The following is a 12,800-nucleotide window of genomic DNA, read 5'->3' as shown; positions in this document are numbered from 1 at the left end:
GCACTGATCCCCAGACACTGGAAATCCCCATCAATACTATAAATACGGGAATTGGTAGTAGAAGTGAATAATATAATGTTTATGGAAGAGATGGTAGCCATAGCGAACAAAAAATGACCCCAAGTTCAGGGAAGTTTGGACTCCTTGGATAGAATTTCTTGGTTCTCCCTCGCTCCTGTCCATTATAAGCGAATAAAAACTGATAGCACATCATTGATAATCATATGTGGCTGTTTCCTAGGAACAGACATTAGGAGACAAAGCTGGACAACAGATATAGATTTCTTTTTTTATTTTCCTGGAAGTCACACATGGGTAGGATGCTATTTTCCCCCCCTTTTTTTTTCACTCTTCTGTTCTTCCTCTTGTCTTGCTTTTTTCCTTTTTTTTCTCTCTTTTCTTGGTTTTTATCATTCTGAATTCCCCTGATGTGGGGAATATGTGGCCTCAAGGGTAAACATTTTATTATTCAATGGTTTAAATGCTGATGATAGAGCAATGATGGGCACTGATTAGCAGTACTGATAGGCACTGGTAGGTGCAGCATGAGCAGCATGAGTGGGCACTGGTTAGCAGCACTGGTGGTCACTGTGTGGGTCCTTCTTACAAAAGCCGGTAATCAGCTTTATTTTTCTCTCCTCGTGCTGTCACTGAGGAAAAAAAGAGGCGGATGACCGGCTTCTATTTACATCATGTGATCAGCTGTCATTGGCTGACAGCTGATCACGTGGTAAAGGACCTTGATCGGCCCTTTACTTTGATCTGTGATCAGCTTAGTCCCAAGGACTTGGCGATCACAGAGCACACCATGGGGGTGCACGGGCAGTGCAAGCACCAAGGATGTACATGGATGCCCTCCCGGGATTTTGAGCCCTCGCTGTAATCTTTCAGCTATAGCATGTGCACCAAGTGGTTAATACTGATTTGATAATTAGGTAACCACTGTTAGCAATTTGATTACAAGCTAAAGTACATACTATCGATGGTGTGAAGCCATAGTATATAGGTCAGTACTGGTATACCTAGATGCAAAAAAATAGGATTTTTAAAACAGCTTACCTGTAAAATCCTTTTCTTGGAGTACATCATAGGACACAGAGCCTCAAGTAATTACTTGGTGGGTTATGGACCTACCTTCAGGTGTTGACACTGGTATAACCAATACAGGAAGTTGACTCCCATATATAATCCCTCCTCCTTCCAGAAGTCCTCAGTTTTTGTAGCCAAGCAATATAAGTAATATACATTCACTCCATAAAACAGAGGGGCGGGAGCTCTGTGTCCTATGATGTACTCCAAGAAAAGGATTTTACAGGTAAGTTGTTTTAAAAATCCTATTTTCTTTATCGTACATCATAGGACACAGAGCCTCAAGTAATTACTTGGTGGGATGTCCCATAGCAATGCTACTTGAGGGGAGGGAGACACAACCCGTAGGGCACCCCCAGACCTTGAGGAATTATACTGCTACCTGCAGCACACTGCGCCCAAAGGCGATATCCTCATTCCATCTTACATCTACTTGATAAAACTTTGTAAATGTATGTACTGAAGACCAAGTTGCGGCCTTGCAGATCTGAGACATAGAGGCCTGGTAACGCACTGCCCAAGAAGCACCAACCGCTCTGGTAGAGTGCGCCTTAACTTGAAAAGGGGGAATCTTTCCCCTTAAATCATAAGTTTGAATTATAACTTGCCGAATCCACAGCCACAGTGGATTTTGACGCTGCCTGTCCTTTCTTAGGATCCTCTGGCAGAATAAATAAGACATCAGTCTTATGAATCTGAGCAGTTTTCTTTAAATAGATCTTCACTGCTCTCACCACATCAAGACAATATAGCGACTTTTCTTCCTTGGAAGATGGTTTTGGAAAAAACGATGGCAGGACAATATCTTCATTTAGATGAAAACCTGAAACCACTTTTGGCAAAAAGCCTGGACGAGGGCGTAACACCACTCTGTCCTCATGAATAATCAAATATGGCTCTTTACAGGAAAGAGCAGCCAATTCTGAAACCCTCCTTGCTGAGGATATAGCAACCAAAAATATCAGCTTCCTAGTCAGAAGGACTAAGGGAATATGCTGTAATGGTTCGAATGGTGGTTTTTGTAACACTGACAAAACTAAATTCAAGTCCCAAGGGCTTAAGGGTGATTTAACTGGAGGATTAATCCGCATCACTCCTTGCATGAAACCCCGGACTAAAGAATGCGTAGCAAGTGGTCTTTGAAATAAAATTGATAAGGCTGAGACTTGGCCCTTAATAGTATTCAGGGCCAACTTCATCTCTACGCCTACTTGTAGAAAGGCAAGAATTCTGCCTTTAATATATCTCCGAGGGTGCCAACCCTTGGATTCACACCAGGAAACATAAGCTTTCCAGACTGTATAATATATAGCTCTAGAAGCTGGCTTTCTAGCATTAAAGTAGAAATAACTGCCCTGAAAAGTCCACGTCTTTTCAGAATGTGGGTCTCAATAGCCAGGCTGTTAAATTTAGCATTCGTAAAGTAGGATGGAATATTGGCCCCTGTGAGAGCAGGTCTGGCCTTAGTGGAAGGGACCACAGATCCTCCACTGCCATCTTTACGACCTCTGCATACCATGACCTTCTGGGCCATGCTGGTTCTGCCAGAATTACCGGTTTTATTTCCAGCTTGATCCTGCAAAGAAGTCGAGGCAGTAACTGAATAGAGGGAAATGCATAGATCAGTAAAAGCTGATCCCACAGTATCACCAACGCATCTGTTCTGCATGCAAATGGATCCTTTGTTGTGGACACAAAGTTGACTAACTTTATGTTGCACTGGATGCTAGAAGATCTACATCCAGAGTCCCCCATCCTTGACAAACAGCCCGAAACATGTCGGGGTGAATAGACCATTCCCCTGGGAATAATCTGCTGGCGGCACATGTAGTGCGCGTGCCAATTCTCTATTCCCGGAATGAAGACTGCCGATGGGCACAGAATATTTCTTTCTGCCCAAGTTAGAATATGGTTCACTTCTCTCTGCACTGAGAGATTCTTGGTGCCCCTTTTGGTGATTGATATAGGCCACAGCCGTGGCATTGACGGATTGGATCCTGTCGGGAAAATCCCTTAACCTGGAAGTCCAGGCTTTTAGAGCCAGACGCACTGCCCGAATCACTAGGATGTTGATGGGCAAAGCTCTTTCGGTTCTTGAACACTGTCCTTGGACAGTTGTCTTCTCTGTCATTACCACTTTCCAGATAAGTGGTCTGAAGGATTTACCCTTTAGGACATTCTTTAGTAACCACCAATTGAGGCTTTGGGACACCCTTGGGGACAGCCGTATTGGCAAGTCCAAAGCTTGGATCATTTTGTTCCAAGCAAATAGAATACTGTTTTGCAACAGTCTCAAATTGAACTGGGCAAAGGGAACTGCTTTGAATGAAGCCACCATCCTTTCTAACAACCTCATGCAAAGGCGAATGGAGGGACCTCCTTTTGACCTGACCATCGGCACCAACTCTTTTATGGAGTTGTGTTTTTTTTTTTTCTGGGCAAGAAGATCCTTTTTGTGGGCTGTATCTATGATCAGACCCAAATACTGCAGCCCTTTTTTTAGCAATTTTAATGGAGACTTTACTAGGTTGAGAATGCAACCCAGACCTTTCCAGGTAACTGGTTGTAATGCGTACACCTTACTCCGAACAGCGATTGGTCTATTAGCAAATAGATCGTCTAGGTATGCCAAGACTGTTTAAGCCCTGTGCCCTTGACCTGGCTACAGGTGGGGCTAGCACTTTTGTGAACACTCAAGGTGCTGTATCTAGCCCGAAGAGCAAGGCTATAAACTGAAATGCTGCTGTTCTACTTCGAACCACAGAAACCTTTGGTGAGCGGGAAATATATGGACATGCAGATATGCATCCCTGATGCCGATAGGCGCCAGAAGTTTTCCTCCTTGCAGGATAGAAACTACTGACTTGATCGACTCCATAGAAAGGAGCGGATCTTCAGGAACTGATTTAGATTCTTTTAGATCTAGAATGGATCTGTTGAATTTCTGCGTGGCTCTGTACATGTACAGGAAACGCATGAAAAAGGCAGTGAAGGTTCCAAGGAACCTAAGAAAAAACAGAACTATAAGCTGACTCTACTATAGGTAGCTTGAAAGAGGCACAAATCATCTCTGTAAAAGGTTTGTACCAGCAATTTGTCAGATTGCAAAGCTGAAAAAAAGTTCAACTCTAGTTGTCTCCTCTGCAGAGGAGTACTCGGTTTGCCTTTCTTCCCAATTACCTGAGGGTAATCCTTGATCCTCTACCCACTGTTCCCTTGATAAGGGATCTCAGGTGGGAAAGGGGGATCTAACACGCGTCCCATCCTTGGATAGCGGATGCGATTAAAGTCGCTAATTTTCTTCTAGGCCCTGCAGGGCGGAGGAAAAATACATTTTCAATCATGTATACAGGGGCTGAATATTTTCTCCTCTTAGGCTCAGTTTCCACTATTGCAACCCCAAAGTTGCGTGATTTTACCATGATCTTTTGCCGCCGAGAATATGTCGGGGCGCGATTTTGATGCGACAGGAAACAATGCCTGTGTATTCTAGAGGTCTATGGACCTCAAGTCGCATCAAAGTGGTACCAAAGTAGTGCAGAGACTACCTTGAAGTTGCACAGATCTGAACAGTACTCCTTGGAAATCATGCCCTAGAGTCTGACGGTGGAGGCAGTCACCGGTGCCTAGAGGCAGCTGCCCCTGCGCAGGGGAAGGAATCCGTTTAAGTGACTTGTCCAAGGTCACAAGGAGCCAACGTGAGGACGAGGTCCCACGTCTTTCAGGAAGCCTCTCATGGCTACGCTGGCCATCAGAGTAGTTAACCTGTGAGTAGTGGCTCCTTCACTAGTGAACGCCGACATGTGGATCTGAACCCATGTCTGTCAGGAAGTCTCCCATGGCTGCACTGGCCATCAGATTACTTAACCTGTGAGCTGTTGTGGCTTCACTTTAAATAAAAGGACATTTATACCTTCTTTTGGACAAAAGAGCTTTACTGCTAGAAATCATTTGTGATGTATTTCACCAAACCTTCCCCAATGAAAAGGGAAACTAGTCAGACACCCTTTTTTGCAAGATGCTTCGGCTGACCAACCCTTTTAACCAGAGGGTCCTAAGCATGTGTTTTAGCACAAGCGCAAGGTGAGACGCCTGGTGGATAGGGTCTTTTATGGCATCTATGGAAAAACATAGCGCCATTGGTAGGAGGATTTTAACCAAAAAAATGCTGACTCCTTATTTGTTGGATGCTTAAGCAATTATGCATCTTTATTGATGCTGGAAATCGCAGCGTCTACTGCTTGTACTTTCCAACCTTTGTGAATTTTTCCTCCATGATAGAGAAGAAACTCTTTGGAGGGAAAAAATGCTTATCCAGATGATCCCATTCAGCATAAATAAGCGCTGTAAAAAGGTTTTTTTTTGTTTTTTTTTTTAAACCAAAGAATGGACCTGGACTTTCAGCTTACTCTGTTCGTAGTATAAAAAGTGGAATGAACCATCTCTGTAAGAGTTTGTACCATCAGTCTGTCAGATTGTGAGGTTGCATAAGGTTCATCAACTGTTGTTTCCTCCACAGAGGAAAAATTTGGCTTGTTTTTCCCCGTGATCACCTGAGGACACCTCATCCTGTGCCCACTGTTCCCTTGGAAAAAGGGGGTTTGAGGTGGGGGAGGGGGATCTAGCATGCTTCCTATCCTCTTGGATGGAGAATGCGATTAAAGCTGCTAATCTTTCTTCTAAGCCCAACAGGGCAGAGGAGAATGCATCTTCAGTCACATACACAGGGGCTGAAGTGTGAGAAGCAGTTGCACCACCAATTGCTTCCAATGACTCACCCTGGCTTGCCATGTCAGGTCTCTCCGGAGAGGATGACAGTGTGGAGGCATGACTGGAGTTCCCAGCGCCCTGGGGTGGAATCCTTGGTACCTTTGTGGTACACTGGAAATCAAATGTGCTAAGCACAACAGCAGAGGCACTTTAACAAATTATGGTATTTGCTGAACAATAGTTTTAGCAAAAGAAAACAATGTCACCATAAGGATCAGCCTTTGATGCTGAGTACCATAATATTTCCTTTGCTGGAAATGGCTGTTTACACACCTTTACATGCCCAGCGCTCCTGTGTCTCTTAGTTTGACAGACTTCTGTCTTCAGCATATGAACTGAGAGTGTCTGTGTAAACCTCAAGTGAGAACCTGATTACACATAAGTTTCAGCTGTTACCGCACCTCTCCAGGAGGAGAGGGGAGGGGGAGGGGAATTTTTATCAGCAGTGTTTGTTAGGCTCCTAGTTTTAAAGGAAGACTTCACTTTATACAAAAAAATGCAAATGGCTGGTTTTGTATGTTCATAAACTACTGCTGTAACCCCTTTAGATCCCTCAGAAGAGGAACACCATCTGTTCAATTAAGAACTCCCCTCTGGCTGCAGGGACCACACCCGCTGCTATGGCCAGACACAGAGCTGCTGAAAAAGGCATCGTACTAGGTAAGTGTAATATACTCCCTCTAGAGGAGACATTTTAAGGCATACAGTTATACATTTTTTTACATGTATGGAGAAAAGGGCATAGGTGGACTTTTTACAGTTCCTAGGCTTCTCCCCTTACCTTATCCTTGCTGCAGGATACTGCTGATTTAACAAACAGATCCAACTTTCAATCATCACGGTGGGCAGTGTAGTTAAACCTTCAAAGACTGGGGCCCTTTTTAATAGGGGTTCCGCTCCTTTGGACCTGTATAGTACCCCTCAGGAACAACTTTAGATAATATGAAAAACCAAAAAGAGTCCTGGTTCCTAGGGTCCAGCTCTCAAAGAGAAGCTTACAGGCAAAACCTCGTTCTTCAATGCGAGGCCCAGGTACCATCCTATGGCCTCAGTGGCAAGGATGGATCGTTGTGGAGGTTTTTTAAATCCAGCATGGATCCCTCCCTGGAGCTCCTCAGAGCACATCTTCACTCATGACCAACACCTTAGATACTGGCGAAAAAACTGAGGACTCCTGGAAGGAGGAGGGGTTATATAATGCAGCCAACTTCCTGTATTGGTTATACCAGTGTCAACACCTGAAGGTAGGCCCATAACCGACCAAGTAATTACTTGAGGCTCTGTGTCCTATGATGTACGATAAAGAAATAGCTAACACAATTTTCTCATAATCAGATCAAACCTTTCCTTTTTTACTAGTATAGATGGAAGGTGTCCGTTGATTTTCCCATATTTATATTTTAAATAAAAAAGGGGACAGCTTTAAGCCAAATGTGTAAAGTTTTACAATTTCACTGGCCCAAATTGTAAACAGCGACTCCAGGCTTAGACCCCATTCACACCTGAGTAATTTGTTGCTCAAACTTCCAAAATGCTCAACTAACCAAATTCCATTTATTTCAATGGCCCCTGTTTAAAGCTGAGCGTTTTGTCGCCTATAGCTAAATGTGTGTCACTCAAAAAATACATGAGCTACTGTTCAGGCAGATTTTGGCCTCATAGACTTTAATAGACATGTAGGTTTTATGAACATTGTGTCGCTTTCCGACCAAACAGCAGCTCTCAGCCCTAATCGCCTCCCCCTAGTGCTTTCTATAGGCTAAAACAAAAATGCCTGAAGCTTGAATACAAATGTAAAACATTAGTAATACACCTCTAAAATGATTGTAAAGCTCTCAGGCATTAAAATGCCTAAGGTTCCATTCACACTTGTGCGACTTGTCATGCGACTTTGTAAATGACAATTTACAGCTATTCTTTTCAATGACACCGGTTAAGATTGGTGCAACTTAAAGTCACAGCAATTTTGAAAATGTGCCTGCACTACTTTGGTGCGACGCACCAAAGTCGCACTGTAAATCATGCAACTTTGGAGTTGCACTAGTGTGAATGGAGTCTAAAAATCACTCTGCTCAGGTGTGAATGTAGACTGTTTATGAGGATACCTGCTGTAACTCTCTAAGTTAATCATCAGGATGTGGCACTATGAGTGGTGAAGGGAATAGAGAATCAAAGAAATGACTGCTCAAAGAGAATGTGTTGTTTGTGGTTTTGTACTGTATATATTTTATTATAAAAAAAATAAAAAGGTTTGCTTTGCTTTATTAAATGAGAGCTATTATTACAATTGCTTTACATTGTTCTGTTCCCCCCCCCCCCATGGGATAAAGTACATGTAGTCCAATTGATTTCTGTTGAGTGCAGACTGCCACACACTGGTCAAAATTAGTCTGGTTCCTGCTCAGCTGGTTTAATTTTGATCAGTGTATGGCCAGCTTATATCTAGTTATGTATGAAGTCCAGCCTGCCCCCCTCCCTGAGTGGCAAATTCAACAATTTTGACAGAGACAGAGCCTATTGTACCTGCTGCTTTTCCTTAATGATTTCCCAAGACAGAAGAAATTTAAAGGGAGAGGGGGCGTGTCAGCCTCCTCCCCCCTGAATTCCTTCTTCTGCAGCTTGTCTTAAGCCTGGTACACACTAACACACTTATCTGACAGCTCCAGTCTGAGCCACTGTGCCATCTGACATTAGTACAGCAATCTCCCTGCTAAGCTGTTTTGTTCTGACAGGGGGATGCCCCCAGCCAGAAAACTCCGATCAGTGCTCTCTCCCATTGGCTAAGAGTGCAGATCGGGAGTTGATCAGCTGCTGGTTTTCCAAATGGCCAGCTTCTGTCAGACAGACAGAACAGAACACACACAGCCTGAATGACGGACATTTTTATTTTTTTTTAACCGGCAAATGCCTTCCAACATTCGGCCCGTGTTTACCCTGGTTTTAGGAAAATGCTCTTGAGTGAAGACAAGCTGCAGTTATGATGGTTCTGACTCCTTCCAAGCTGTTGTCAGGTTTGCCACCCAGACAGGGGAGGATGGCAGATCGAACTTCATAACTATACCTAGGAAACACCTAGCTACATGGGACAAAATTCTACATGTACTTTGTCCAGTGGGGGCAAAACTATGTTAAAAAATATTTGGTATATGGTAAAGCCTGGTGAAATGAAAAAGTAAATAGTCCAGGCTCAGCCAGTGGGTACCTTTTTGAAGGGGAGCTCCAGTCTTCAAAAAAAAGAAAATTAAGTCATTAGCTACAAATACTGTAGCTGCTGACCTTTAATATAAGGACACTTACCTGTCCAGGGATCCAGCAATGTCGGCACCTGAGCCGATACTTCAATCGGCTTCGGGTACAGGCGCTGGCATCTTCACTAAGGGAAACTGGCACTGAAGCCTTCCTACTGTGCACGCCAGAGCTTTGCTGTGCTTTGTGAATGGTCCCACCGTCTTCTGGGACATGCATGTGTAAGGGTAGGTAAAAAGGAGCGCCCAATATCCAATGAGATGCAAACTGAAAGGTGAATTTGTAATTGTTTTATTGAAAGTAGTGACAAAGTGATCAAGCCAATGTGTTTCAGGGGAACAGAAACTCCCCCTCCTCCAGGGCTATCAGAGAAAAATAAAACTGTACAGAAAAATACATATGTATATATATATATATATATATATATATATATATATATATATATATATATATATACACACATACACATATATATATATATATATATATAAATAAATGAATATAAATATGTAAAAAAGAGGATAAAAGATGAAAATCGTTTACATGAATGGTATATCACCTCATCATATAAAAAGGTGAAGTATATGAAGACTTTATTTAGGAAACATACATGTATTTTTTGCATAATACTCAAAAGCAGATAAAAACACTAAAATCGAAAGAAAAGAAAAACAATAAAATGGATAAAAGGAGCTTATTTAAAAGTCATGTGTGTCTCCTGATGTATTGAAAGAACATAAAAATAATAGTAGATGTATACGACTGTTAAATGGTAATAGAATGCACGCAGTGACCAATGTATATAACCGTTTGTCCCCTTGGTGACCGTAGGGAGGGGAAGGGTAGAAAGGGAGGTTGGGGAAAGGGAGGGGGCAGAAAAGGAGGGGGGAATTGTTCGGGAGGTGGGAAGGAGGAGAGGGGGAGAGAAAAAGGGTTAGGGGTAGGGGAAGTGGAAGGGGGAGGGGGAGAGGGGGTAGAGAAAGGAGGAATGGAGTATGTGGACGTGGAACGGGGAAGGGAGAAAGGGGGTAAGGGGGGGGGGGAGGGAACTTTAATGGGGAAGGGGAAGGATTTGGCTGGGGGAGGTGACTAAAGCTAGAATGGAGCTTTAATAGGTTTCCTTATGAGGCATAGGATAGGAGTTGAAGAAATTGAGAATGGAACACCGATGTGGGGTGTAGAAGAGGCTAAAGGCACCGGGGATAGGAATGGGTGGAAGAGGCTGCTGTGAAATAGACTGGAGGTGGTAGTGGATAGTGAGCAGGTGTCTGAAGAACTTGCGGGGGGGTGAGAAAGGATGGGAGACAGTGGGCTGTTATGACAGCTGGCAGGGAAAACAAGCAGTCCATGAGCCTGCTGGCTGCGCGGATATGCGATCGTGCAGGAGAGTAAGGGGGGGCTGGAGGGAGAGGTGGATGCAGGGAGAATGCAGGGAAGCATGGTCCATGATATTGGAAGAAAGATGATCCATTGTGATAGCTGGCAGGGCAGGGATGGAGCGATAGTCGTGGTAAAAGCTGGTGGGGGAGGAATGTAGCAAGTGAGCTGGCTCAGTCAGCGGAGGTAGATGACAGGATTGGAGCAGGAGATGAGTTAGCGGGGGAGAGAGAGAGAGAGAGAGAGGGGAAGGGTAGTATATGGCTGGAGAGAATGGTGTGAGGGAGAGTCATAGGGCATCATACTGACCAAAATGGTTGCTGTGTTTGCAGAGGCAGCATAGAGAGAGGCAGTTGGCGCCACAGGAATTTAAACTTGACAGATGGGTGTGATTTGGGATTGAAAGATGTGGAGGCGGCCTAGGTTCCCAGTTCTTCACACCTTTAAGAACAAAGCACAAAACTCCAGACCCCCCTTACAGGAAAACCATGCACAATAAACCATATACAAACACACAAAAAAGAGTAAGAGCTAATCAGATGCAAAAAAGGTCTGAAAACAGAAACAGAACATTCACCAGTCAATTCCCAAACCACCAATCTAATTCCAGATCAAAACAAACGTCCCCTCAAAACCCACGCATTAAAGCTACCATTCCCTTTAAACAACAAGAAAAAACAATCAGACCCGGTGAGAAGAGTTGAAGAGGGAGACCCCTCCTCTCCAATCATTCCAATTTATCCCAATCCACCAACCTTACTTCCATTGATTTTTTTAGACCTACCAACCAGCTCAACCACCATCCGCATAGAACCCCAAATACAAAGTCCAAAACCCCAGAAAATAACCCAGTTCTTCACACCTTTAAGAACAAAGTGCCAACACAGACACCGGAGAAGAGGATGTAGAGGAGGAGCCAGAAAAGGGAAACCACAACAAGAAACACAAAACACAGTGAAGATTTTGAACCTTGCTATACTTAAGCTCTTACAGGGCGAAGAAGCACTCTTGAAAAAAGGCCTGAACTTTTGCCTGTTGACCAAACCCAACATACTTGAGCTATTTGTGGACCTACAAAGTTATATAAGGAAACTCCCTCTCCAAAAGGTACCACGCGGCCAAAAGACTCAAACAACCGAAAATAAAGCGGAAACAATTCCAACACTGCTTGATAGCCCTCCACCTAGAGATGACATCCTCTCCAGATGCATAACCACGGATTTCAGAGCAAAATCCAAAACCTATCCTGCACAACACAAAGGCAATTTTATCTCTGCCTTTCAATCTCTGGAAATGACTAGACATGGGCCGAACGACCCATGGTTCGGTTTGCGGCAGAACCTTTCGAACATCGCAAAAGTTTGGAACTGAAGAACAAACCCAATTGAAATCTATGGGACCCGAACTGGAAAATTCAAAAGTGCCTATTTTGAAGGCCTATATGAAAGTAATTGGGCATAAAAACGGTATGGGGGTCCAGGTACTGCCCTGGAAGACATGCATCAATGATCACACACAGTTTGTAAAAAATATAATAAAAATTAGAAATAACAATAAAAATTAAACATTCATTTAACCGCTTCAGCCGCGGAAGATTCTGCACTGCGCCGCTTTAACTGACAATTGCGCGGTTGTGCAACGATGTACCCAAACAAAATTGATGTCCTTTTTTTCCCACTAATAGAGCTTTCTTTTGGTGGCATTTGATCACCTCTGTTTTTTATTTTTTGTGCTATAAACAAAAGAAGAGCAACAATTTTGAAAAAAACACAGTGGGGGTTATTTACAAAAGACAAATCCACTTTGCACTACAAGTGCAAAGTGCATTTGAAATTGCACTTGGAAGTGCAGTCGCTGTAAATCTGACGGGTAGGCCTGAAATGAGGGGAAGCTCTGCTGATTTTATTATCATGTGCAAGCTAAAATGCTGTTTTTTATTTTCCTTACATGTCCCCCTCGGCTCTACAGTGACTGCACTTCCAAATGCACTTTCAGTGCAATTTCAAGTGCACGTAGCACTTGTAGGGCAAAGTGGATTTGCCTTTCGTAAATAACCCCCAATATCTTTTATTTTATTTTTTTGCTATAATAAATATTCCACTTTTTTTTATCAAAAAAACAAATTTTTTCCTCAGTTTAGGCCGATATGTATTCTTCTACATATTTTTGGTAAAAAAAAAAAAAAAAAAAAATCACAACAAGCGTATTTTGATTGGTTTGCGCAAAAGTTATAGCGTCTACAAAATAGGGGATATATTTATGGCATTTTTATTTATTTAATTTTTTTACTAGTAATGGCAACAATCTGCGATTTTTTT

General features: G+C 43.0%; 1 protein-coding gene and 1 long non-coding RNA gene across 4 annotated transcripts in view; one reads left to right on the top strand and one right to left on the bottom strand.

Annotated features, from left to right (window-relative positions):
• LOC141132419 (transcription factor 7-like 2) overlaps nucleotides 1-12,800 on the bottom strand; it is a 1,287,046-nt gene that overhangs the window by 682,023 nt on the left and 592,223 nt on the right. The window lies entirely within an intron of this gene.
• The window catches only part of LOC141132421 (uncharacterized), a 117,971-nt gene that overhangs the window by 72,671 nt on the left and 32,500 nt on the right, over nucleotides 1-12,800 (top strand). Inside the window, exon 2 of the long non-coding RNA XR_012242903.1 lies at nucleotides 6,408-6,519. This is a non-coding gene — a long non-coding RNA (uncharacterized lncRNA). The remainder of the gene's footprint in view (nucleotides 1-6,407; nucleotides 6,520-12,800) is intronic.

Source organism: Aquarana catesbeiana, linkage group LG03, assembly GCF_042186555.1.
Source record: "Aquarana catesbeiana isolate 2022-GZ linkage group LG03, ASM4218655v1, whole genome shotgun sequence".
NCBI classification, from domain to species: Eukaryota; Metazoa; Chordata; class Amphibia; order Anura; family Ranidae; genus Aquarana; species Aquarana catesbeiana.
The sequence above is the reverse complement of the archived record's forward strand: the minus strand, read 5'-3'. Positions and strand labels throughout refer to the sequence as shown.